At 48.3% G+C, this 27956-nt stretch overlaps 1 long non-coding RNA gene across 1 annotated transcript; it reads left to right on the plus strand.

The window, feature by feature from the left end:
* LOC110394744 lies at positions 44-27956 on the plus strand. The gene is made up of 3 exons (XR_002435842.1): positions 44-1755; positions 10214-10322; positions 25128-27956. It is a non-coding gene; the product is annotated as an uncharacterized LOC110394744 (long non-coding RNA).

The raw sequence follows: 27956 nt of genomic DNA on the forward strand, positions 1-27956 counted from the left end.
TGTTGTTGTTGTTGTTGTTGTTGTTGTGGGGGGGTTGGTTGGATGCTGGTAATTACCCTTCCCCAAACAGGCTGCTGGCACACATTGCAGCCAGCAAAGTTGGGACTGAGAGGGGGTGGGGAGGGAGGGAGATGACACACCACGCGTGAGCCTGGGCAGCCAGCCCCAGACACAACATCTGCAGAATGAGACCATTTTTCTGTAACTCTAATCTCATAATTCATTGTTTGTGTGGTGTTGGTTACAGTAGCTGAAAGGGGGGATAACAGCAGGTCAATTTGGCAGAGTTGCGCCTGAATCCGCAATGAGGGACTGGCCCACCTTCTGACAGGCTGCTGAGAGAGTGCCAGAAAAAAAGGGAGAACATGAGGGAAAGTGGCTTAAAGACAAAAGGGAGGCCCTTATAAATCATACAGCCCTGCTAGAGACATTTTGCACACCATGCAGGTGTGCCGGGGGCTTGCAGGCACTGTGGTGATGCTGCGCTGGCTATGACGCGTTTCTCCCTGCCGCCCAGGCTTTTCCTTTTTGTGAGAAACCCCCAGCTCTCGTTTTTGGTTGCGGGGAGCCCAGCGAGCGCAGCTCAGAGGAAGGTGTGCTGGTTCATGTTCGTGGCTGATCGCCAAACTTCTCCTTTTAAACCACAAAACCTATTCTGTCAGCCTAAATTAGCTGACGGCGAGGGAGTGTCCTTCTCAGTTTGCAGGCTGCGGCACATCTGCTCTTTGAAGACACAGAAGGAACAAAATAGGAAAATAGGGTGTTGTGTTTCTTTTCTCCCTCTCCACACCCTCTCCCCCCCCCACCTCCTTCAGCCTCCCATTTGTACGTGTGTTCACAAACACCCCGAGGAGGGGCTGCGTGTGGGCAGGGGAAGGAGGGTGGTGAGGAGCAGTTCTGCACAGCGTGGGGACACCTTCCTCCCCTGCCGCCTCCCCCTCTCCTCCCCGCTGACCTTGAGTTCGTTCCCTCTGCCTCTCCCTCCCCTCTCCTCCCCCTGCCCTGCTGCATCTGACATCTACCGAGGGTTAGCACGGTACTGAGCCCCCTCCCTGCGGCCCTTAACCCGTGCTGCTTGGGGCATGGTGCCCAGCCATGGGAGCAGCCCCTCGGCCCCACGCGCAGCTCTCGGACGCTGCTGATCTGGCTGTTCTTCCCCCGACAGCCATTGGCGAACAATGGACGGCCTTGTGCGGCTTGGCCCCTCGGCTGGTGGCCCTGCTGAAGGCCTTGCTGCGAGGGCACGCCTAGTCGCTGTCACCAGACGAAGCACCGGGGTGGCTGTGGGGCTGAAGGCTGTGGGGATCCCGTTGGGAGCAGCCGGCCTGCTGCTAGTTGGCAACAGTTTCGCTCGCACAGAAAAGTACAATGGAGATGGATCGCGCGCAGCGACAGGCTGCCGGCGGCTCCAAGGGATCCATAATTTATGATGTTTTTCTTACCGATCCGGTTTTGGATTTCACAAGCAGGCCGGTTTCCTTCCCATTTGTTGCTTCCTTCCGTCCTCGCGCCGTGAAAATGAAACCTGGGCTCACAACGAGCAGAACTGTGTGGGTGTCTGAACTTGCACAGGGCAGGTGGGGTTCCCTGGTCTCACCGTGCTGCTTTTAATTCATTGCTTGGAAAGGAGCTGGCACTGATGCACCCCTTGCCCCACCTGAGCTCCTTGACCCACAGCTCTGGCTGCAGCCCTCAACTGGTGGGTCAGCTGGTGAAAGCCGTGCTCCTGGGGCTCTGGCAGCAGGCTGCCTGGAGGTAAGGAGGTTAATAATGGCTTTTAGGGACAGTCCTTCCTCAAATAAACAAGGAATCCACTCTTAATCTGCTCGATCCCTTGTCACAGAGCTCCCTGGCCAGGAAAGATGCACTGCAGTGTCAGTGCCATCAGAGGCGGCCGCACATGGAGATGTGGGGCTCGGTGTTTTTTTTCCAGTGGGCCAAGCCTCAGCCCCCAGTTTCAGATCCGGATTTCTGGCTGCAGCCACCAGTCCTGCCCGCTGTGCAGCCACGCTCCCGACCTCAAGGACAGGCACGGGGACAGACCCGCTGTGCAGTGCCACCGCCCGGCACGGCAGCCCCCCGCCTCGCTGCAGATGGCTGGGTCAGCCGGGTGGTTTGCATATGACCAAGTAAGGTTAAAACCACAGTCACTGTGGTTACCGGCGGCTGTGATTAGTCACACAGTAAGTGATCCAATTATAGCATCCCCCCCCACACACCCCACTTCATCTGTTTAAAAGGAAAAGCCCAGGCCTCCTGTAACTCGATTTCAGAATGGGTTTATATCCAAAAGAAAAAGGGGCCTGAAGTTGGAAAGGGAGGCATGGGGTGGGGAACAACAACAAGAATTTTATTTGAAATTGATGTGATCTCGCTGTCGCAGAGCAAAGATACGGGTGCATGGGGAAAGCCCTGTTTACTCCCAGCTCAGTGCCTTAAATAAGGCATTGGATGAAATTAGGGAGCTTTCAGGAGGTGGGAGCTGCCGGAGGGTGGGAAAGGTTCTCAGTGGGTATCAGCTGGTGTGGTTGTGTCTGCCGCAGGGCTCTGGCAGGTCGATCTGTCTCCTGCCACCGCAGTTTAGCGACCACCGAGACCAATCTCCTGCTGTTTCCCACCTGGACCGCTGCACAGCTCTGCTGGGTGTTTTATTTTTAAAAAGGATTTCAAGGACCCCGCTTGATTCGCCTTGCAAATGGCTGTGGTTTTCAGAAACACGCTTCCCCTTCTGCTGGGTCCCAGCCCTCCCACATTCAAGCTGGGTTAGGGCAAGGCCGCCCTGCCCCAGCCTCCTCTCCCCCAGCTGGTGCAGGCAGTGAGAGCAGGTGACGGGCACCTGCGTCCCCCCACCGGGTGCGCCCTGGCCCCCTCCCCAGTGGCCACCACGGCGGTGTGAGAGGCAGGCGAGAGGGAGGAGGGAGGAAGGGAGTGAGAAAGGACGTTAATTTGCTGTGGTTGCAGGCTGTGGTGCCTGCCTGCAGAATATGGAGCTGGGCACTGCTGTCCCTCACCACTCGGATGCCCCAAACCAGGGTCTTGCCTGCAGGAACCTGTGCCTTCTATATCCTACTGGCATCCTCCGATGGAGCCCTCTGGAAAGGCAGGCAGTTCCTGCTCTCTGTTACTATTATTTATTGTCTTCCCGTGCAGAGCAACCCCTGGAGCACAAGAAGGTTCAGTAACACTGACGGATCCTTCTCCACCTCTCCTTGTATTCATGTTTCTTCGGTCATGCTGTGCTTAAACCTCATCCAAGAGCGCGTTTACTTTCTTTTAGCACAACGTGGGTTGAAAAATGACCAAGCCAAATCTGCAGATGAGCAGTAGCACCACAACTTTGCTCCCTCGTGGCTGAGCTTCACCCCACTGCACAGTTTTATGCTAGAGCTGTAAATCCTGGGAAAACTCTAATGGAGATCCCGGTTCTTTGGTGCTGTGGCACTCATGGGGCAAGTGATCACAGCCCTAGCCCTATACTAGTCATTTTGCTCTGGGGGGCCATCAAGACTCCTCTGCAAAAACTCTCCCCTCTTGGATACGGGGGCATCTGTGACTCCTGTAACAGCCACCTCCGTCTCCATGCTGATAAACTATTCCTGGCTGAGGAATCACTATCCTGGGTGTCATACAGCAATTTGGAGTAAGTTTCTAGGAGCACATATCTGGAGCTTTCAAGGTAATCACTATCTGATACTTTCTAAAGTATTTCTGAGAGTGAGATCCATGTGGACACCTCCCTCTCCACCCACCCGATTTATTTCACAAAGCACTTTGACTCAGCAAATTCTTGATTCCCCAGATGACTGGGAGATTTCCTGGAACTTTTCCAGCAGGTGCCCTCTATTATGTTGATTATGTTTAGCTGTTGATGCCACCCTCTTGCTTGAACTTTCCTGCTTGTCTTCCTGCTCCCTTGCCTGCCTGGAGAGCTTCTTCCCACTCCTGTCTCTGGCCCTCCTGTGCCAGATTGCACCCAGGTGAGCCCCCAAAGCTTTTCCTTCCTTCTGAACTACTCTAAGGGCTCACTTGCCCCTTTTTCCCTTAAAGTGAGGAAAGTGTGCATCTCTTATCCACTCTCTCCTACCAAAGCAGGGGTTATTAAGGACAGTTTTGATGGCAGCCCACGATCAGGCAATGGATTATAGGTGCTTATTTGGAGGGTAGTGGAAAGATGAGTGGGCAAGGATAGAGGGGTTGTCTGGATGGAACAGGAGGATGCAGTTGTCCTAGCCTTCAGTGCTGGTCTGAGGTAGGGGCTCTGGAGACAAGGATAGCCTCTCCTTTCCTCCATTAGTGATACAGCAATAAAATATTGTACTCTTGAACCAGTGCCAACTCCATTACCAGCACTGTGGCCCAGGTGAGCAGATGCAGATGTCCAGGACCTTGGAGAGCCTTTTTGAAGTGTAGGAGAAATGAATGACACAAAGTCTAGGTCAAGGTCCTCCAGACTAGCCTTGTGCCCAGAGATCAGGCTGAGCATCATCCTCTGTGAGAGCTAAGGTGGAAAGGTGTGAGAGAGACTAACTTGCCTGTCACAAATCCCCTCAGGCTGGAGCACTCACTCCTGAGGGTACCACTTTCCCTGCAGACGGAGGGTTCCCTGCATAGATACACAAGCAGGTCAGAATACGCTGGGTTGACTCATTCTGAGTACTATTTTTTGTCTCTTTGCAAACATGTGACAGTCCAAGGAGAATGTCAGATACACAGCCTGGGGATCATCCATTTTTTGCCCTACCAGTGTCTGTTTCTTGTTCAGTGCCAGGTGCGACCCCCCCCAGCAAGGCTGCATAAGCCCTTTTTCATCAAGCAGCTCATCGCTGCCCTAGGAACTACTTGTAACTGGGGCAGAGAGCACCCAACACACCCCAGCAGCCTTCACCAGCATCCTCTTCATGTACTACTGCATCTACTCAGAGCTGCTCTCAGCAAAAACACTGCTGTGGTGTCCCAAGATTGAGTACTTGCACGTGTAGCAGTAGGATTGGGATGGCAATGTGTAACAGGCACCTGGCGTAAGTGAGTTGTCAGAAACATCACTGTTATTGTTTATTGTCTGCATACCAATGAGATAGAGGAGCAATTACCAAGGATAAGGATTATATTTTCTCCACGTCTTGGCAGAGCTGGCTCCTGACAGCAACTGGCCCAAATTTTAAAGTCTGATCCAAAACCCAGAAAAGTCCTCCAAACATCAATAGGATGCAGTTCAAGTTCTTCATGAGTAAAGAAGTGGAAGTAGGAACAAAATAATTTCCTTTAATGAACAGCAGGGAGGGAAGTTCCCAAATAATTATAAGTGTGTTTGCAGTGACTCCCACTGTTTTATGCCTGCGACCCCAGGTCAGATGTGGGGTTTTGTATAGACCCATCTGTAAGTACATAATACACTTGTCATAGATGAGATCAGCTCTGGTCTATTTTTCTGGCAGCTCAATAGCCATCATATTTTCAATGTTTTGTCCAGTCAATCACATCTTAAATCAGGGGGTTTCCATCACTTCTCTCCACCACCTCATAGGAGCTCTTTGTTAGGACTCTTTGTCAGAGCTTGCAGTAATACTTGGAGCAGAGGAGGATGAGCCACATTTGCAATACTTGTAAAGATGACTCATTTTATTTGCATTGAGTGAATGCAAAACGTAGTCCCTTGCAGTTGTTTCTGACTCTTAGCATTGTATGGGCCAAGGATGCCTACACATGCCTACATGGCTGGGCTGGAAGCTGTGCAGAGCTTCCCCTGAGTAGCTGTCCTCACTTACCATAGGCAATAGCCTCTGCTTGCTGACTAGCCCTGCTGGGATCATGAGCTGGGATGAGCAAGGCATCTTTGCCACATCCGTCACCAGTGCAGCTCCTGGGGACCCCGCCAGCGTGTCTCCATGCAGTGCTGTACCATGCAAGCAGACAGCCACTTTTTCTGCTCTAAATTTTTCCAAGCACTTCGCTGGTGGATCTCTGTTGTGGGGTTTCAGATCCTATCTGTGGGTTTTGGTGCCTGAGCCCAAGCTGTGAGGCTGCTGAGGTAGGTGCTTGTGTGCCATTATACCATCAGCAGCAAAACCCACCAATTTCCCTGGGATTAACCTAGAATGCAGTGGAGCCATCACAGCCAAGAGTGATGGTCTGCAGCACAGTACACATTTTGCAACGCCTCTCCTGACTATATAATCCCTCCATGGGGTTTAACATGGGCATTCTCATTTTCCCCCCTTGTTTTCCTTTCCAAGGCCACATCCTGCAAATCAGGCGCCACATCAGCCCACCATCCATGCATGCTCATCACTGCATCTGCAAAAAGAAAACCAGAATCCAGCCTGGGGCTGAAAATTGAATTGCACTTCGTGAATCACTGTGAGTGCAGAGCTGGGAGATGGGGCCGTCGGAGTGTGACAGGGAACACAGAATGTCCCTCTAACAGTGTATTCAGCCTGGCACAAGGCTTTCTCTCCAGAGGACAACCTTCTCAAATACAAATTTGCCTGGTTTTTCCCCTGTGAAGTGCACTTTACCAGTACAACACCCAGAACAGCTGGATGCATCCCCACTCCGGCTCTCTATTGGCTGTGTGGAGTAGCTGGAGGTCAATTATCTCCCCAGCGATCGACAGAGGCTGGAGACTGCTGGAAAAGTGACATTGTCCCCCAGCCATGGCCGCCGCCTCCCCCATCACGGTGCAGCCCGGGCCCCTGCTTCCCCTTGCCCGAGGCCCAGCGTAACTGTGTCAGCGGGTCCGTGGGAGGGACGTGTAGCACAGGGCAGTGCGTCCTCAGCACCGTGACAGAGCACAGGGTCACCCTGGGGAGTGCTGGGCAGGTTTCTGGCATTCCTCATGGGCACTCACAGCAAGGAGAGCCCAGCACCTCTCCAGGGAGCAGCCCGGCCCCTGGGGGTTTATGTAGCCCCGAGCTAAATAATTAATAGGCGTTAGATTACTTGCTTATGATTTGCTTCGTGTCTGTCTGTCCACATACCTGTTGTGCAAAACTGTCTAAAAAGTGTAAAGTTTTAAAGGATTCCTGTTGTCGCTGCTCTTCTCAGATATTCCCTCTCCTTTACACACACGCAGCAGTAGCTCCTGTTTATCCCCTCTGTGTTAGGCTAGGCTGCTGTGCCCTTCTCTCTTGGGGCTGTGGTGGGGTTTCAGCAGGGTTTCCCCATGTAGGGAAGTGGGCAGCTGCTGAGTAGGGCTTTTCCCACATCCCTCCCAACTTCAATAGGAGCGAAGCACGCTGGCACCTTTTCACTCCCATCTGCATCTTTTGTGCTGAATGCTGTATTTATGCAGAGATTATTTTGGTACACTCACCCTGCTTTGCCTTCTGAGTCACCGGTGTGCAAGCCAGCTCCTATCTGTGGCAGAGCCATAGTGCTGTGTTACCAGTTAGCACCCAGCCCAGGTAAATACTCCCTGCCCTTCAGCAGGGCTCGCCTGCTTGGCTCCGCTCCGCTAACCGCGGGCGCGCTCCGTCCCTGGTGAGCTCCTATCTGCTGCTAATGTCTTACTGCAACCTAGGCAACTTCTATGAGCCTAAGATATGTCCTTGCTGGTCTCGGTGGCATGCACTGTACAGAGCAATGTTTGTTTTGTGATTCACGGTTTGGGAAAGTGCAAATGGTATGCTCAGAAAGAGCCCCTCCCCTCCACAACTCTATTGTTTTTCCTGTTGTATTTATATTTTGTCCATCTCTTTATTTTTATTTCGGTGCTTTCAAGAATCTCATAATATTTGGGGTCATCATCTAAAGTCTCAGGTCCTGGCGTCATGTGAATGCACAGGAACTGCTGCTTTCAGTGAAAGAATAAACAAAGCAAGAGTGAGTTTCTGCTTTCTCCAGTCACTAAGATGTGCCAGAGCCCTCATCAGTCCTTACCATCAGGAAAGAGAAAGCCACTGTGTTACTCTGAGGTGTGTTAAAACCACGTGCTACCCTTTCCACTTCACTGGGGGGCTGAGCAGCTGACTCAGGCTGTCCGTGTGCGTCCGTCTGGTGGCGATGCTGCATTTACCCGATTTTTGGGGTGAGATGGCCAAGAGCAGCGAGGAGGGGGCCATGTATCAGTGAGGAGCTGTCCCTGAAGGACTCAGAAGGTGGCCTTGGAGCAGAGGGATGTGGCCCTGGAGCAGGGGAGAGACAGCCAAGGAGCGGGGCCGATCCCTAGGCAGGGAGGAAGGAAAGCACCCCCCGCTCCTAATGGATTCCTTCAGATAAAAGGGCCCCAGCTACCTTTCTTCCCTATAATGGCCCCTGAGGCTCATGTCTTAAATTGGAAACAAAAGGATTGCTTTACATCACACAAAGTGGGGCAGGAGCTGATGGGGACAGAAGCACTTGAGTGATGGGCATTGCCGGGGCTCCTGCCGCAGGGGGAGGCCGGGGGAGGGGTGCAGGCGGCCTTAACCTGGGCTTTGCCGCTGGCCTCTTGCTGGGAAACCCTTTGTTAACCTCTTCTCTGCTGCTCCGGTGTCCATGAGCTCTGGGAGGGCTCCGGTGCCCTGGGGCATCCACACAAGTGGGCACATCAAGGTGTGCTTTGTGCTTGGCAGCATACCCAGCAATGACGATGTAAGATCTCTGGTGGCTAGAAAAGGGAAAATTGTGCTAAAAAAAAAAATGGAATTCTGCCATGAGGCCTTGATAATGCTGGCAGAAACACAGCGAAGCCCAAAGTGGTGCAGCTGCGGGGCAGCAGGAGAGGCGCTTCCCGTGGGGAGGGCCATGAGGCGGCAGTGGGAGTGTGGGAGAAAACCCAGCACCCGGCTAGTGTGGGGCTTCCAGCGGCTCCAGCTGTGTGCTCGTCCTTTGTCTGTCTCTCCTCTGGCAGCTTTCCGAGGGGTGGGCAGAGCAGGTGTGACAGCACCCGGGGAGGCGAGCACAGGCAAAACCAGGCGCTCGGCCTGCAGCTGGAGGCTGCGAGCGGAGGATGGATGCAGCAGCTCTGAGGATGCTGTGGCTGCTTGCGCTGCCTGGTGTGACCGCTGCAATCGGGAGAGCCATTGTGTCCGTCTGGCCTGACGTGTCCAGGACTTGATAAACCACTCGCTTTGGCAGCTGCGATTTTCTACGCTCGGTCCCCACACAGCTCCTTCCCTCTATCCATTTTTGGTGGGGGGTTGTGTGGGAGAGATTGCTGTAGGGAGAATAAACTGGCAAACAAAGTAAAAGAGACACCTTTGATTAGCAGCTAATAGGGGAAAATCGACTCTTTTTGGACCATCATCACCCTTGCCACATTGGATAAGAACGATGCTCTGTCAGTGCCCTGGTTTTGACCCTGCCCCGCAGTGCCCTCTTTGCAGGAGGATGAAGAGATGTGGGCTGATCGACATCTCCAGCAGCACCCTTCTCAACCCCAGCAGCACAGCTTCACCAGATCCTGGCAGCATGGCTTCCCTACGCCCATCCCAAGCTCATTTTGGGAAGCGTTGAGTCTCCTGTGCTCTTAGGGCTGAAACGAACATGTTTGAAGGAAAGCAGGTGATGTTTGAAATGTGCCCTGATAGGCTTTCCTTTGAGTACAAATGTTTTGTTTGGCTTCATTTGAATCAGCTGAGAAAAAGGGTCTCTGGCTGGCTGATGTGGGCTGCTAAGGCTTTCAGCCTTCTAGGGAAGCTCTGTCCCTTCTCTGATGTTCCAGAGCATGCAGCCCTCGTTTCAGTCTGAGCAGCACCTGAGCTGCTCTGAGTCCAAAGGAGGCTCTGATCCCACCACTGAAATGCATATGATCACAGAAAAAGCAAGAAACAATAAGTAAATAACATCATGAAATAAATAAAACCCTATCCTTTTTCAACAGCGGGGTCAGGGGAGAATATTGGGAACTGAAAATGGCATCTCCCCCAGGAGCAAGCTCCAGCTTTTCAAAGGTGCAGTTCTCACAGAAGTAATAGGAGCGGCATCTGTGCTTGCAACTTTTAAGTGTGATTTGTCTGTAATTTCTCTGCAATCACCAATATTCTGCAGGGATTCTAGAGCTTGTTTTTAATGTGTGTTTTCTTTTCCATTGCAAAGGCCCAGCTATCTCTCTGAAAGCCCATATGCTCCTGTCCTGTTTGACTTTATCGCGCAGGAAATGGCCTCTGTCCAATTAGCAGCATGGGAATTAGCAGTGCTAGAAATTCACTGCTCCCCACTGTATTCCCCTCTGAGAGCGCTGAACTTCAGCATTAAATTTTCTCTCTTTCTTTCTCTCTCTCTTTTTAAACAGCACCGAGAAGATTGAATGCATAGGCAGCTATTAGAAAAGCACTGTTAATGCCAAAGTCAGGAAATGCAGCTGTTAAATCCCTAGCCATGCTAGCGCAGAGATATTTCAGGTAAGCTGTGTTTTCAAGTTCAATTTTCTTCTGGTTTAGCATGTATCACTTAAACTGCAAGATGTTAATGGTGGCAGTTCTTGCGATTCATCATGAAATCATAACATTTGATATGTTACTTAAGCCCAAACCTCGGGAGTCCTATGAATAATAGAAAAATCTGTTTTAGCACCCTTCGGTTTGGAAAAAGCACACTGAGCATCACCAAAGTGCAAAAGAAAAGGTAAAATAAACAAAATTTCATACATACACCTACATACGCAATTGTATATATCTATACCTGAATTGTCATTTTTTAATACGACGGTGTGATGTTTTGCTGGGAAGGGGGGAAAGAAACACGTGCTCTTTGTATGGTTGGGATTGACATTTCTGCATGAGCAACATGAGTCATAAAAAGGAGGAATTCATCTGAGATAACATTATTACAATACCTTATTTCTCGTGTCCTGTGTTCGAGCTCTTACCAATGTGAATTTAATGGGACACGTTTCTATGACTGTGCGTATTTACTGTGTAAAAGAGAGAGCTCTCTTTTGTGATGAATGCAAAGAATGCAAAGGAAACTTTTTATTTAGGCTGCTGGACACAGACCAAAGCTGTGGTTTTTCCTAGCTGTCTAGCTCCCAGACTGACTCTCACAGTGGGTGCCTAGTGTCACTGTAATGGGTTTTTCTAAGTCCTGGCCTGGATTAGCAGCCACAGATCAGAGTGAGATGCTGAGTACACAACAGGCAGCTTACCTTCTGTCATAGCAATTTTGAAAAAAATGTCTGTATCCTTCGAAGCATGCCTTTAAAAATTTGCATTGGCCAATGTTGCCAGTGTTTGAGGCAGTAAGCCCCTGCTAGATCCTCTTCTGCCTTTTTGTTCACTATCACAGACAAGAGTAAACGTTATTACTGATATTATTTAATTATCTGGTGCCAAGAAACCTCTGTAAGGCCAGCCTCCAGTTGCACTGGATATTCCGCAATATTATCTTCAAGGGTAAGGCCTAAAATGTAAGTTATAAACCACAGCTACTGGGAGAAACTGATGGAAAGGCAGCAAAGCATCTGTGTAGCCCAGGAACAAGTGACCCTTGTGTGGGGCATCCTGCTCCCCTCCTTCTCAGCTGGGAATACACTGAAATTGTCTGGTATATCAGAGGACTTTTAGAGATTCAGATTTCTTTTCCATACTGACTGGAACAGAGCTGTATGAGGTCCTGCATGTCTGCAACACCAAACACCAGTAACGGGCTCTGTCTTCTCCCCAGATGCAAAGCTCAACCGAGCCTGCACCAGCACAAACCAAGGGAAGAACCAGGGAGCTGCCAGAGAAGCCAGGGTATCTTTTCATTCTGGAAACTCTTTGGCCAAAATAGGGGAGAACAAACAAAAGAGAGCTGAGTTCTTTTACTGGAGGCTTGTGTAATGCTCTTGAGAGGAACACAGCTGGCTGGCGAGGGTAAGCAGTGTTGAGCTGGGTAGAGCTTACTCACACAGCACAGTGTGAGCAGGGGAAGGTGCCTGGATGGCCGAAATCAGCTGATGACATCCGTGGTGGTCTGGAGGCAGCCTGGAGGGCCATTTTCCATGACGAATGCGAGGAGTTCCTGCTCTATCATTCAGCAGTGAGAAATTAGATAAGGGAGTGCTGGAAAAGGTCTGGACAACAGTGAGGCTACCCGGGGCAGAGGGACACAAGTAGCCTTTGGAATAACACTGTTTTTTCTTCATTTGCAAGAGAGATTTATTCAAAATGTGTAAAACAGGGACACTCATATTTACCGGGGTTCCTAGCAGCATGTTGCTTTACCTCAGTGTTTGATGCCAAGATTTCCTGGGTTAGCGTAATTGCATCGCACCTGTATGGGGGCTTGAACTGCTAATTTATGCAAGCAGCGTGGGCTCATTTCCACGGTGTCCCTTTTGGAGGAGAAGTGTGATTGTTTGTAGCAGGAAGGCACTGAGGTGCGGGATCACTCCCATTGCTGCCCCACAGGGCGGGCAGCTTGGCATCAGCCCCAGCCACCAATCCACATGGGAGCACTGGGTCCTCCCTTAATTAGCCCCGGCCTGCGGTGGCTGACAGGCTCTCGGCCATTTTAATGAAAAGCCGTGTTCCAGCAGTGACCTTGGTCTAACCGGGAAGTGCCAATCACAGCCGGAACGACTGTCACAGCCATCACCGCCAGCACGCTGGGGGCCGCGGGCCCGCATCAAGGCAGCAGTGCTGCGTGCGGCCTCCTGCAGCCTTCCTGCGGCAGGCGGGGGAAGCCCTCAGCCCGGAGCCAGGGAATTGGCACATTCCCTTCCCACCATGTGCTCCAGCACTTCTCCGAGGAGTTAGCTACTCTGTGGCGTTGGTGACAAACCCTTCCTGTGTTTGGCAGCTAACAACCGTGCAAATGTCTCCTCCATTTTGCCCTTGACCTTTCCTGGGGCAGCTGGGGCTGGCTGTGCGCAGGATCCGTGCAGCCTGGCTGAAGGCCGTGGCACCCTGGGCCACTGCTCCTGGATAGTCTGGCTGTTGGGGATCAGCCCAGGGCCCTTTCTCCCCTAAACCTCTCCTTTGTTCTGCGCTTCATTCCCTATTCATGTGATCGCCTTGGTGCGATGCCGTCTCTCTCCTTCCCTGACTCTGCAGGAATCAGCGGTCGCTCCCCTCTCCATCTGCTGCTGCAGAAGGCTCCTGGGCTGCGCACTGCCCTTCCCCCCCCCCCAGTTGTACACCTCCCCCTCCCTCTTCGCTCCCTCTTCCTCCACCCCCTGCAAAAGTCCTCCAGAGTCAGCTGTCACTTGGTTTTATTTTCTCAGGGCTCCCATCGCACAGTCACATCTGACTTGCCGCTGCTATTCCTCCACGGCTTGGGGAAAATGTGGCCAACTTTTGCCTGGTGTCAGCTTCGCAGCCCGGGCCTCCTCCTCCTCCTCCCTGGGGGTGGTGGGAGCTGTTACCGTGCTGTCTCCCCTCCTTTCTTATCTCTGCAGCTGGCGTGACTGGGCTGTGCAGAGCAGCCCCCCACGAGTCTGCTCAATGGGGCCAGCCTCCCCTCCCTCCCCCTGCCCTTGCCAGACTCAGCAGTGACTCCCTGATTTCCCCCTTCCCCCTCCTCACAGTGACGAGGAAGGCCAGCTTGCCCTGGATGGAGATGGGGATGCTTGTGTTTGTGGGTGGTGGACTCACAGCAATTTTGAGAGGCAGACAGCACCTCTTATACTAAAGCGAGGGTTCCCAGCAGTCCACTTGCTAGTGCTGGGGAGGTGCCTGCTGCTTTTGGGGGGCTCTGCCAGAGCAAAGTGCAGATGGCTCAACCAGTGCACTCAGGGCTCCAGCATGCCACCAGCAGTGCAGTGCCCCCGGCCCGTGCTGTGCTGCCTGGCCGGGCTGCCGGTCCCCCGGTTCGTAATGAATTGACCCTTTCCTGCTTTCCTGCTTGTCCTTGTGCGGTTGCCCTGGGGCACGGTTCATTTTATGCTCCTCTTTAATGAGTCAAAGGGGTCCAGTTGGAGGCTGTCCAAGACTAATCTTCCTGCGTTTCTTTACCCTTTCTATGAGCTTAATGAATATGCCACCAAAAAAAGCTCATTAGATGTAATGTCAGTTCTATTTCTGACACTCCCTCTTGGAGAAACTGCATCCTGCGCTGGCAGGGAGGTGAACCCGAGAACCACAAATAAACACCAAGCACCTCCTGCCTCTTCTTGTCTGTCCTTCCCTTTTCCTTGCTTAAACAGGAGCAAGGGATGTGCACAGGAGGAAGGAGGATCCATGAGCCTCCCTAACTTCTCACCATCCATTTACCGAGTACCACGGTTACTCTCCCTCTCAGCCCCCTGCAGCTAGAACCAAAAACCAAAACTGCAGCTTTTTGCCCTTTATTGCTGCCCTTGCTGCTGCCGTTTTGATGGTTTGCAGGAAGAGGAGCCCTTAACCAGCACCGTGCACACTAGTGCTGCTGGGAGGCAGTCATCCCTGTTTGCTGCGGGTGAATCAGAGCTCCACGACGGTGAATCACTGGAGTATTTGACATGTCAGAGTGGTGGAAAATGATTCACTTGAGGTTTGATCTCTGGAGAATATTTTTTTCCCCTACTCGTGAAATTTGGGACTGTTTTAGGGTTTGTTTGGGTCCAGTCAATCCTTTCCAGGGAATCAGGTGTTCACTGAGGGAGAGAGAAATGAAGAGAGGCAAGATGGAGGGGAAAAAACAGGGCTTTAGAAATGCAGTTAGTTGGCTGGGAGCAGCTCCCTTGTGCTGCCTGTTCTTCACTATCTCTTGTCACATACATGTGAGCTGCAGCTAGGTGCCAGGAAGGGAGAAGCAGCTGAACAAAGAGGATGTGGTTACTCTGCAGTGTACTGCATCTCCGCTAGAAAGGTGCAAAATGCATCCCACCTACACTGCGAGCCCCTTGAGCCCTGCCCACTGGTGTGGGAGAAACGTTCTACTTCTGCCTTTGCATTTCACTTTCTAACAGCTGTATTTTTTCAGCTGTAACGTTATTTTGTCATCTGGTGAGAAGGCCTTCACTTTTGGGCTCAGGTATTCTCAGCCCTTGGAACTGCAAAATATAATATGGCTTTTGGTGCAGCAAAAGTGCTAACATCCTTATAAAAATCCTATTTGTGTTTGAATTTGAACAAGGCATTACAGTGATTTAAAGGGTACAAGTCAGCACGCCAAGATTAGTAGCCTCCTATTGGTCTTAATCTTGCTCCCTTACCATTTTCAAAGATATATTAATAGCTTCAATTTTTAATTTGAATTTTTCTTCCCTGTAAGGTATCATTAAGTTGAAAAGTGCAAATGAATGACATTGCTAATTTTGTCTGCTTGGCTGTCTGTGCCTACTATCGGAGGGCCAGGTGTTTCCTAGTTGGATCCCCGTAAGAATATTAGTTATAGACTGTGTCCTCTTGGGGCATGGAGAAGGTGGTGCTTCTAAGCCATCTTTAATATTTTTGGCTGTGCCAGGGCTGGAGGAGCCCCTGCTGTGCCAGGGCTGGAGGAGCCCCTGTTACTTACTTTTGCCCACTTTCCCCACTTCACATCTCAGGAGGGAGCAGCTGCTGCATACAGCCCCTTGGTGCCAGTGCAGGTCACAGTATGTTCTCCAGTTTGCAGAATGAGGCCGCACATCATGGGCACATGCAGACGGAAGGGTTGTCTGACTTGCTTGAGCAAAGTACCACTGGAAATGATCCCACCTAGATACTAATGATCATTTCTTTTTGGATTTTGCATTATTATTATTTCATCCTAATTAATACTGTGATGCATAAAAGCTTCTTGCACAATTAAAATGATGAAGTAATAATACAGAAGATGGGAATCTCTGGATCTAATTGACAGAGGGAAGTAGCAATTAGTGGAGCTATCTTTAGCTCTTTGGCCCTTTGCAAGGACAACAGAGAACTACCTAATATGGGGTTGGGAAAACGCTGGTTTAAAAAATCTGTAGGAAAACACTCATGCACTAAACTGCTTAGTTCTACGTGTATTCACCTCTGAAACAGCCCCTCATTTCTTTTTCTTTTTCTTTTTCTTTTTCTTTTTCTTTTTCTTTTTCTTTTTCTTTTTCTTTTTCTTTTTCTTTTTCTTTTTCTTTTTCTTTTCCTTTTTCTTTTTCTTTTTCTTTTTCTTTTTCTTTTTCTTTTCCTTTTTCTTTTTCTTTTTCTTTTTCTTTTCCTTTTTCTTTTTCTTTTTCTTTTTCTTTTTCTTTTTCTTTTCCTTTTTCTTTTTCTTTTTCTTTTCCTTTTCCTTTTCCTTTTCCTTTTTCTTTTTTTTCCAGATGAAGCTGCCTTACATCCCTTAACCTCACCTCCTCTGGGGGAGATGGAAATTCTGCTGGGAAGCCCTGGCAGAGCTTTGTGCTGCCGGCACACAAATTCCGTGGCTACCACCTCCTTGTCGGGCTGGGGGCATGCTGGGGCTGGAAGCTGGCAAAAAAAAAAAAAAAGAAAAAAATAAACCACAGGAATCCCTCTCCCAAGGAACCTGGTCATTTCAAGATTCCCCTATAGATTCACAGGTTTTAAAGGCCAGGAGGGACAATTATGTTCTGACCTTTGGTGCAACACGATCCACTGAGTTTCTCATGCTCAGGCACATGAAATGAGTTTGTACTCCTTAATGTGCTCTCCTTAGCTCTGCTCTCTTCTCTAAGACAGCCCCCCCTTACCCCTCATCATCTCCTGTTCAACACAGCACACATGCGTGGGTGTGTTCTCAGGTTTTCCTGAATCAGCACCCTAAGAGCGGCAAACATCTCCCATGGCTGCCCCTGTTCCATGCCTATAGGTGCTGAGACATCTCTGAGCATCCAACTATCACAGCTGTGAAGGATGTTGTGCACCCCAAATTGTTTTCATTGCAGCTTGCCTTGTGTTACAGTGCAGGGAGCAGGCAGAGAGCAGGAATCCTCCCCCAAGCCTGGAGATGGCAGAGCAGAAACTATGCCAAAAGGAGGGCTGATGCTTGCTGTACAACTGACCTGAAAGTGCATAACTTGTTGGAAGTCAACATGCAGCAAGCGAGGATTTGCCCCTCTACCAACTGGAAAGTGCCAGAGCTCCTCCAGCTTTACCTGAAATCTTCAAGTGTGTGTTGTCTCCGAATAAGAGCCTCACCTCTCAGCCAAGCAATTGCAAGAGGCTGCTATTCCTTTTTTGGTCTGTTTATTTACTTACCTACTCATTTAGAGCAGATGTCTTCTAGCTGTTTTAGCTGGGCAGCAAAGCTTGAAGACTCAGGCCAGGGAGCAAATAAAAAGAACTCCAACTCTATTATTTAAAAAGAAAATAAAATACATCTCATGATCTGCTAAGCGTGTCTCCCTGTCTGCAGCAGGCCTGACTGGTGCTTCTGGACTGATTGGTTGGCAGTGCTGCCATTTCTAACAGCTTTCCAGCCTTCCCACAGGAGTGGTGCAGTGGTTGATATGTCACGGGCTGTGTTTCAGCCTGCTGCTGCCTTTAAAATGGTTGAAAGTCCTTAGCACAGGGAGCAGGGGTGCCTAAAAAATCCCTTCGTGTTGTGCCCTCTTTTCCACAGCTGCAATTCACTCCCCATTATAAACAATGTGATAACTTAATTCTGATGGGCTGACTACAGTGCTTTAGTGTGCTATAAAACACAAATTTAGGCAGCACATAAAATAAGCTTTTCCTGCCATATGACACAAACCACAACTGTCTGGCATGGACACACAAGCCAGAATCTGAAAGAAAGCAAAGCACAAAGCCAGACACGATCTTTGATCATATGTTGTTTAAAATTAACAGCACAGATCATAACCACACTTAAATAACACATCTGTCTGGGGGGTTAGATAGTACCGCACAATATGTTCTTTTAATTCATTATGCATTTGAATCTCTCCCAAGTAACAGGTGGTTTTCTGACAATGCGGTGTGCCAAAAAATGCTGGAGACGGGGCTGGCTGATTGTTATCCTTGGAGGTGAGGAAGCACAGGTTCCTGGAGAACAGTGAGCTCTGGCTCTCTTAACTCTTTTGCTGCTGGCTCTCCACCGACTCCTGCAGTAATCAGTGCCCTGCCTGAATTGTAGCACCTGCCTTCACCTCTCTGGGTTTGCTCTCCAGCCCTTAGACTGAACTATGGGGCAGAAGCTATGTCCCAAGACAGGGCAGTAACGGGAGTGTGGCTGGAGCTGTGCTTCCGGAGATGGGGACCTGCCACCCGAGGGATTCTGGATCAGGTTCCAATGGTGGGACTGAACGACCATACTCTTCTTCAGAGTAGGTGTCTAACAACCTTAGAGACCCTTTATGGCCACCAGGAAGGAAATGGCACCTTCAGAGGAGGACGCCTCCCAGGCCATAACTATCAATCTCAAACATGGCTTGTTTGTCCCCATGAACTGTGAAGTGGGTGAGGAGCTCAGATGTTCATGTTCACATTGCAGACTGGTTTTAGAAGGGTGCGTCCCACCCAAGCTGCTCACATACTGCTCAGGGCTGTGTCAACACAGCCCTGCATTGCCCCCTTCCCAGAGCATGATTTAAGGGCATGTGGACAAGAGGCTGGGGTCCTCTGCCCCTTCCCCACCAAATGGTGTCCCATCGAACAGTGACCATCACACGCGGAGAAGAGACTGCACAGATGAGCCAGGCATAGCATGAAGCATGGACATGATTAACAGCACCTCATTACACCTGACAGCAACTGCTAAAGCTTACAATATTAGCCAGATCTTTTAAAAATGGGGAGAGCTGGGCAGAACTGCTCGAGCTGCAGGCTTTCCTGCACCTAATGGCACATCAGCCCTCGGGTCCTCCTGGGTCACTTGTCACATGCTCTCTGGGCTGAGGTCTGCCCAGAACGGATTTCCAGCTCAGTGGCCGTAGCTGCTGAGATGAGGTTCAGTAAAAAAAAACTTCTCAGACACATGTTGTGAAGTTAAAGTGAGCCTATGGAGGCACAGGAAGTTCTGGAGAGCTGCAGTGTGACTTGATCCTGGCTGCTCTGTGAATCACAGGGGGGCTTCGGGAAAATCCTGGCCTTGAGCTGAGGGGACAACCTGAGCCTGCAGGTACAGATGGGAGAAGGGTGCAGTTAGCCGTGCTGTCTAACCACAAAAGTCAGTTTTCTCACTGCTTGCAAATTAGGAGACTTTCTAAGAACAGCACCTGTGCAAAGCTCAGATAAACAGCGTCAGCTCTGGCATGGTGAAGTGGTGGGACCTTTCCCCTCAGCCCTGCACCCCGGATGGAGGGGTTCTCCCACGGCTCACACCTCCAGCCGCAGGAGGAAGTCATTCCCCAGCGCTTGGCAAGGAAGTGACACATCGCACCTGAACGTGAGGGGTACATGAGTTCAGGGCTGTGCGGCAGCCAGGGGAAGAGCTGCAAGGCCATGGTCCTGGTGCAGGGCACAGGAGGAGAGGCCGGGCGCGTGGGGAGGGCTGGCTGGGCAGTGGATGAGGACCTCTGGAACAGAAAACCAACATGAGGATGATGTCCTTGTCCCATGAAAGCTCGGGTTTCGTGTTTGTCCCCTGGGTGGCAGAGCCCAGCTGTCAGCCAGCGTTCAGGGGGGATGAAGCCATGTGTTTACATGAGTGATCATGTGGTAACCTCTTCCAGCTTGTGGGCAACTCACAGGGTTACCTCATCGGCAGCCGGATTACCTCATCAGTGTGAAATGTGGCGAGTGCAAGGCAGGAGCAGGGCAGGCAGCCCTCTGGGGTATGGCTCCCTCGTTAGTGAGCTGCAGAGGAGCTGGCCTTCCTGGCTGCGCAGGAAGCAAACTGGAGATCTGTTAGTGTTGTCATTATCTCAACGCAAGAGGTTCCTAATAAATCAGCTGTGTGGCACAGAGGTGTTTGTGGGGTTTCCGCCAGCCCCGCACTGTGAGGTGCGTGCCCTGTGCTGGCCCTGCTCTTTTTGGGATCCATGTGAGGAGCGCTGGGCCACTGGGTTCTCACCCTCCTCCCTAGGCTGTGGTGCATCCTCTGGCTTAAGCGTATTTCATGACCTGCATTGCTGTGCTTCACCTTTTTAAAAGCAAAACAACAAACAATACATATATAAGTAAAAAGCCGCATGCGATGCCTAGGAATATATAATACATTATTGGTGCCATAGGCGGCAGAGTTTATTAGCCCCTGTCAGGCTATTCACAATGTAAAGGACATACTGACCTAGAATGATCTCTTCCTTCCAATCAGCATTTACACTGTAACAGGAGGAGAGCCAGCATTTGTGCATTTGTAAGGTTAACCCTTTGGGCTACCCCTGCAGATTTTTACCCTAGGATTTTATTTACAATCCCAACCCTGGCAGGCTGTATTTATCTCTAATCAACACTTTTATTAATCAGGGAAGGTGTGAGCTGAAGGCCACCACTTCTGAAAACAAACATATTTTAAATTCCTTAGAGCTTGCATGTACGTATGTATTTGTGTGTGTGTGTATTTCTCTGTCTCCCTAGCTATTTATCATGTCCGGTTGGACACATTGTGCGAGCCCAGCTGCTCTTATCTGGCATGGGGTAGCATATTAAAAGGAAGATTAAGATTACCGTTTTGCTTTATTTTGTTTCTCAAAGCTTGATATGCATAACCAGAACTTGTGTGTGTGTGTGTGCAGAATAACCATTGTAGGCAGCTTTTGCCCACAATGTCTCCAGGCAGTAGGTAAGGCACATCTGGAGCTTGCAGCATCCTGGAGGTGGTTGCTCAAATCCCAGGAGCATGGGTCACGCTGGGAATGGGAGCCCGGTATCCATGGTGAGGTTCCCTATCTTGCAGTACCAGGTGTGTGCACGTGTGCTATTTCTTGGAAAGGCCGTCCTTGGGGGAAGGGGGAAACCAAGAGAGAGGTAATTAGGAGCTACCTTGCACAACTGAGCCAGCTCATCAGGGATGGGGACAGGAAGGACAGTGCTGGGAGCAGGTGATGTGCAATGTGCAGCCTGCCAGTGGCCATGCTGGTTCTTTCTTTCTCCCTTTCTTTTTCTTCTTTTTTCTTTTTATTTTTATTTTTCTTTTTTCTTTTTCTTTTTTCTTTTTCTTTTTTCTTTTTCTTTTTTCTTTTTTCTTTTTCTTTTTCTTTTTCTTTTTCTTTTTCTTTTTCTTTTTCTTTTTCTTTTTCTTTTTCTTTTTCTTTTTCCTTTTCTTTTTCTTTTTCTTTTTCTTTTTCTTTTTCTTTTTCTTTTTCCTTTTCTTTTTCTTTTTCTTTTTCTTTTTTTTCCTTTTCCTTTTCCTTTTTCTCTTTTCCTTTTTCTTTTCCTTTTTCTTTCTTCCTCTCTCTTTTCCTTCCTCCCTTTCTCTCTCTTCCTCTCTTCTCCCTTCCACTTTTCCTTTCTCTCTTCCTTTCCCTTCTTTTCCCTTCCTTTCTTCCTTTCTCATGCTCTCTCATATTCTCTCCTCACTTACTCTCTCTTTCATTCCTGTTAGCTTCTCTTACATTTTGTCTCCTCTTTCCTCTTTCTCTCTCCCCTCCTTCTTTCCCCACAACGTGTCTCCCTTTCTTTTTCTGTCTGTATTAGCAGAACAAGAAAATGCATAAGGGTGGAAAATGGAGGTTCTGAACTAATTCCAGAAGGCTCTGTTTGACAGCATCAGTGCTAGTTGTTCTCTATCTTGAAATAAGATCCATATTCGGATCAATAGAGATTTGTGTGGGGGGAAGTGTTCCTTTTATTTCTTTGTCAACTCAGTGTGGCAGAACTGCTGAAAAAAACATGCTGTGGAAGCTACTAGCACAAGGCTAGTTATTAAAGCATACCCTTTCTGGCTGCGCTGTATGTACACTTCAAGTACGTCCATACATAGACCTAGAGTGTGGCTGAGCACAGACCTGCACTGTTTGGTCCTACACACGGAAGAATGCTCCTGTTTTGCTTATGGAAGATGGGAGACTCTCAGATCCTGCTCCAGCTTCCCAGCACCCTGGAGCCCCAAAGGCAGTGTGGTGCTGCCTTAAGCTCTCAACAAAAATTGGGTGAATATGGCTCATAATCCAAGATTAAATGGATTTAAGGGGTGAAGAGGCAAATCCTCCTTCTGTTCTGTGTTTTACAGTTCTGTTTTGAAAGGAAACGGATGCATAATTATGGTAAACCTTCCCTCCAAGCCCTAGGTCATACTGGAAAAGAACATGTTGTAACCACTAGTCCTTATGCAGCATTAGGCTTCATATAAGATCGAAATCTGACACAGACACGGAAAAGCTTTTTTTAACTAAATTTACTACTTAAGTAATGTTCCCTAATGGCTTTCTCTTGAGTTTTGCTGCTGTCTTCAAGGCAAGCAAGGTGAAGGCTCCAAGTGCTGGGGCAGGCATGAGCCACCCTTTGGCATTAACGTTTTTGAACTCGAGGAATTATGAGAGGAACCCACAATTCTCTTGTGCAGGTGAAATTAGAGAGAGAAAGATATGAATCATTTGTGGGGCAAATTGAGCCTGCCAGCTGGGCTCCATTCAGCTGAAAAATATACCCATGTGGCTGCAGAGAAGCCAACCAGAACTAACCAGAGGGGTGCAAATCTTCCAGTCAAACTGCAAATTGGGAACAACAAAGCAAATCATTCAGGTAGAAGGCATGCAAAATGCAATTGGTTCTCTTGCACTTTACCTTGAATGGATTAAATCTGGCACTCGATGCGCGAACCCACAAGTGCTTGAACGGTAGTAAGCTGGCATGAGGCTGGCTATAATTAGAAGTGATATCTGCTCAGAATTAAAGTGCCAAATGTGCCTTCAGGTGTATTCATTCTCCATCTTGCTTTTTAGTCCAGGCCTGACACATTTGGGAATCTTGCCACAGGAACAGTACCAAATGACTCACTCACAGTGGTATCCGTGTGCTGAAGATTGCATCCTACAGAATCAGTGGGCCTGGAGTTTAACATGACAGGCAAAACCTCAGGAGACTGACATATGGTCACTTGGCTCAAATGAACTCCTTCAGACTTGAAAATATATCTAGCCTTTGTCTAAATTCTCTTCCTCTTTCTGCCATTTCTAAAATTGTAGCATTTCTTGTCCGGTTCCTACTGTGTTTTGTTCTTCTCTGTCCTCTCTTTCTTCTACCTCCATTCGTCTCAGTGTGTTCAGACCCTTGGTCAGTCCCCATTCTCAAATTCCTCTTTCCTGTTAGCAGCAGGCCCCACAAGCTCTCTGTTTTCTCTCAACTCTCCAGCAGCATCTGAGGTTTTACAGCCCCTCTGGAGGCTCAGCTGTAAAGACTGGAATGCTCTCTGCTCCTTTCTCTATGGTTGCTCTCTTGGTTGCTGGTGTAATAAGGCACAGATCTGCAAAACCACTTAGAAGCTGCAGAGACCAGCTGCTGAGTCTTCTGGTGGAGTTCACAGCCCATTTGCAGTGCCTGGGCAGACAGCAAACCTGGCGTAGTGTGGGCGTTTGGGCTTATCCTCCAGAGCAGGTAATAGAAGGGAGCACCACACCTCCTGCCTCATTGGAGAGGCTTTTCTTTTCAACAACAGTAACAATAACCACAACACAAACAAACCAAGACCAACCTGATTTTAGTGTTTTAGACAAGATAAAATATCAGTCCCCTGCATTTTTTAAGTCAGGGCATCTTACAACACCTGTTGATCTTGACCATTTTATAGATTTTGTAGCATCTTGTGGTGGGCAAGTCAAGAACAGAAAGGGAGACTTACTCTTCACACAATTCCCGTTAAATCAGAATGATAATATGTATTGAATGATGTTGCTTAAATCAATGCAAATTGATTGAGGGCCTCAGAGCATCTGGAAGATAACAGCAGAAGAGAGACAAATTTCCTAAAGGGATATTCATGGCCATTTTTATAGTTGCCACACAACTTCTTCCCCAAAGGAAAAACTCACAAGTCATTGGAGGAGGTGACATGCTTTGCCTTGAAATTGAGAGCCCGTGTAAGATAAGTAATGGAGCTTCCTTAGTGCTGTTATACCTCTTATTTCTTTTAACTGCTGTAACCACTGATAAATTACGTTGACCATTGGATTATGGTCAGCAGGGAGTCTTGAAGAAAAAGATTTTGGTTGCCTTAATGAGGAAGCAGGGAGGAGGAGGAAGAGGGAGGGGGATTTTAATGGAGAAAACAAGCATCACCCAGACATGAGGCTGTTGATTTTCAGCAGGATTGTATGCAAAACCAGAGAACCTGAAGAGCCAAGCTGCCTCCACTGAATTTCTGTCTATCTACTCCATTCTGCTCATAGTCAGAGGCAGCTCACATAGCTGTCTTTGTGATAAAGCTTACAAGCAAATTGGACAGGGTGTCAGGCTGGCTATGAAATATGACAAATTAACAGCCAAGGCTGCTACTGCCCTGGTTATAGACACTTCATTTAGAAGTTATCATGTTACTGGATGCTTTGTGTAATTTGTGATGATACTGATTGTGATAAATTGCAATATTCAGGTAAAAATTTCACCGTTCATTCCTGAAGCAGAATATTAAGGGAGGAAATGGCTGTCAATACTGCACCACTTAACTTCAGGCCCCAAATGAGAAAAGATCTCACAATAACAATAAAATTCTCAGTCACTGAGCAATGTAATTAAATTAAGCTAATTACATTACAATTAGCAAATCTTTAATTTATTTTTAATGCGCTGATTAAACATTATGTGGTAACCATAAAGCTTTCTGAACAGTAATCCTGTTGGATAAGCATTGACACCAACCCGGGGTCATCTCTTGATGCTGGAGTATTTCCTGAAGTAATAAATAATTGCTCTTTATACCCAGCCTGAAAAAAGTTTCCATACAAATATTTCATGCACAGAGTTTTTTCACTTCCTTCCCTTTACCTTGATGGCTGATAATGAAAAAATGAATGCTCTGTTTCTGCCATGGATTGTTTGCATGTTTATTGGATTGCCCATTTGTTTTAAAGCTGGCAATTATCTCGAAGGACCTACACAGCCCCTTTTCAAGTGATTCCCTACTGGTTTATCAGAGGTTCCTCTTTTTTTCTTTAGGAGTCCCTGTGAGAAAGAGCTGGGGAATGTGGCCTGTGGCAAAATCTGCATCCCAAATGAAGCTGCATCTCACACCAGATGACAGAGAAAATATCATGCGTGTTAAATGTAACTGGAAGGAAATCAGGTGCCTAAGTGTAAAGCTCCCGCCTGGTCTTACAGGCACTTAGACTGTGCAGATTCTTCAGCCTTTGATATTAAAGCTCCCAAGGCATCTAGCACTGTTTTGGAGTATGCCTAGCCGGTGCTCCTGCCTTGAACAGGCTGTGCAAGGGCGTACTTATCTGACATTTAAGCTGGATTAGAAACCATGAACTATGTGCTCATCTACTTATCTTCTTGCAGGGCTCAGCCTCACAAGGACACTTCCAAATTGCCTGCTGCTCTGCCTGATTCCAGCCTCGCAATAATGGATGTGGTGATGTTCGCCTTCTTATAAGGTCCTGCCCAAGAGACCAGCCCCTCGCTCTACTGCCTCACACACGTGGGGAGGGTTAGCTGTGAATGCAGCCCATGGAGCTGGATAGAGCAGCTCTCTGTCTTGGACTTGCCCTGGACTGGCTCAGGGGTCCAGGCTGCTCCCACAGTCTCCTCTGTTTCCAAAGGCAGAATGTACAAACCAGTGCCAGAGAAATCTATGTGGGGGTCACCTCTTTGACCACTAGGCCTTAGAGTTATTATTCTTCTTTCTCGTTCAATAAATATATACATTTTTCCTGGAAAGCAGGACTGGATTGTAAAGAGAAGTGAAGGGTGATATTTCCAACTCATATGCCTTACAAAGAGGGTGACTGAGAGCCTTCTGCATGGAGTAGCAAATCTCCTCAGGCACAAATGGGGAGAAAGCACTTTGGGTGAGACTCCTCAGCTGTTATGAAAAATGAAGGATTTCAGAGATGTGGCTCCTTTTTCAAGGAACAAAATTGGGACCATGCTCAGTTCTGCCAGAAAGAAGCATGCACAGTGAAAAAGCTCAGTGTAAAATATCTAAGCTCTGGAGAGAAGTGGGATTTTAAACGCACCACTATGTCCCATCCTCAGGGTTTTCCCATGGGCAGGCTCCAGATGGCCGCTTGCTGAGCACACTGGTTTTTGCAGCTCAGAGGTGTGTGTGGGTTAGGGACGAATGCCATCTTAAAAACTGAGGGCCCAGCTGTACATTTCCCTTGTCTGCTTGATGTGGCGAGGGAGGAGGAGGCACAGGAATCAGAGCAGCCCCAAGCTCTACATACCCTTCACGGATGATCCCCACTGGTACGAGGCCCATGAGAAGACTGGGCTTTCGGCCCTGTGTCAGATTTGCTGCTGTAAAGTGCCTACCCATCTCCTAGGCTGTGAGCTTTTATCTCCACAGGGCACTTTGCTTCTCCAAGTAGATGTAGCTGCTCTCCTGCCGCTAGCTCGAGGCTCTCCCATATGGCACGCACCAAGGCACATACGTGCACCCGGCACAGCTTCTTTCTTGGATCTGGTCCTTACTGTTCAGGGACCACATGCCATTTGCTGATGCACCTCGAGCTCTGCAGGTGAATCAAGAGTGTGGAGTTGGCCTCTGCTTTCATTCAGCATCGCTGAGAGGCAGCCATTCCCTGCAGACATTGACACGCTGCTGTGCTAAATGCACCAAAAAGAAATGGCTTGAGAGTAGAGAGGACTTAAAACTGTGCAGGTCTGGGGCTTTTTTCCCATTTGAAATTTTGTAAAATTTCTCTGCTGGCACTGAGTAATTATTTCAAAGGAAGAACTGAAAAATGTGTTATTTAAATCTTGTAAGTAAACAGAGCAATGGCTCCGTGCTATGTATGGAGTGGCCTGAAGTCCTTGTTTTGCTTGAGTGGGACCTTGAGCAACTGCTGGGTTTATTTTTGCCTGATAATCTCTCTAATAGCATGGAAAAAGAAGGCACAGACTGTGCCTTTTTTCCTTTCTTTTTTGAGAATTGAAATAATTTGTGTTTCTCTTCAGTGGAATGAATTTCCAAACCATAATACCACACGTTGAGTGTATCTGGAAAGGATGCTGCCTTGTTCGATGAACTGAATTGTGCACACAGTTGGAGGCTCTGACAGTGCCAGCATCAGTGAATGCAAGTTGCATAAAAAGGAGGCAGCATCATTCATGACACTAATGAACAGTCCTTCCTCGTCTATCAGAGAAATCTTTCCCAGGGATAACGATTCTCCTAGCATTTCCTTAGCCATAAAAGAAGAGATTGTGTTGGGTCTTTGGTTCTGCATGAGACTATCAGGAGGATTCTTAGGCTGAGAACAGAAATCAATGTTTCTGTGATACTGTATTGGCTAAATACTTAGACCAGAGAAAAAAGATTTTGGTCTGACTGCACATTGAACTTCTTGTTTTGCTTTGCTGTTACAAGATTGTGAAAATAGTGTGAAATTTAAAGGTGCATGTTTGATTCTGAGAAAGTCTGCCAGCAAGTCCTCATCGTTTATTGCAACACAATGTATCTGATTCACCCATATAATGCTACAGATTTAAGTAACTGTAAGTTCATTGATTTCAGTGGAATCTTGAGAGTAAAAGAGAAAAAATGGTGTGATACAACAGTAATTCAGCTTTAATGTATTTCCTCATTCTTCATCAGGTATTTATTAGCCTTTAAGATTCATCCACTTTAAATCTTTCTGAGTACTTGAAAAAAGTCTGCTGAGATATGACCAAAACCAGTATGAATAGCAGAAGAGTCTCTGGGGATCTATTCTACAAAATGACAATTAGACAACATCTAAACTAGGAGCTTGCTTGTAACATAGGCTGGGGATATGATTCTTTCTTTGAAATAGTACTTTTATTGAAATAAAAGCTAAAGCTTAGATGCAGTTTTATCTAAAAAGTGTATTTTGCCTTTTTTAGTTGTGTAAGAATTAGAGAGTAAATAGAAGCTGTACTGGCATATTAAATTATTTATCAGCATATCATAGAACAATAGAATCATTAAGGTTGGAAAAGACATCTAAGATCATAGAATCATAGAATCATAGAACCACCAAGGTTGGAAAAGACCTACAAGATCATCCATTCCAACCATCCACGTATCGCCAATATTTCCCACTAAACCATGTCCCGCAGTACAACATCTAAACGTTTCTTGAACACCTCCAGGGACAGTGACTCCACCACCTCCCTGGGCAGCCTGTTCCAGCACCTGACCAC

Source organism: Numida meleagris, chromosome 2 (genome assembly GCF_002078875.1).
Source record: "Numida meleagris isolate 19003 breed g44 Domestic line chromosome 2, NumMel1.0, whole genome shotgun sequence".
Taxonomy (NCBI): domain Eukaryota; kingdom Metazoa; phylum Chordata; class Aves; order Galliformes; family Numididae; genus Numida; species Numida meleagris.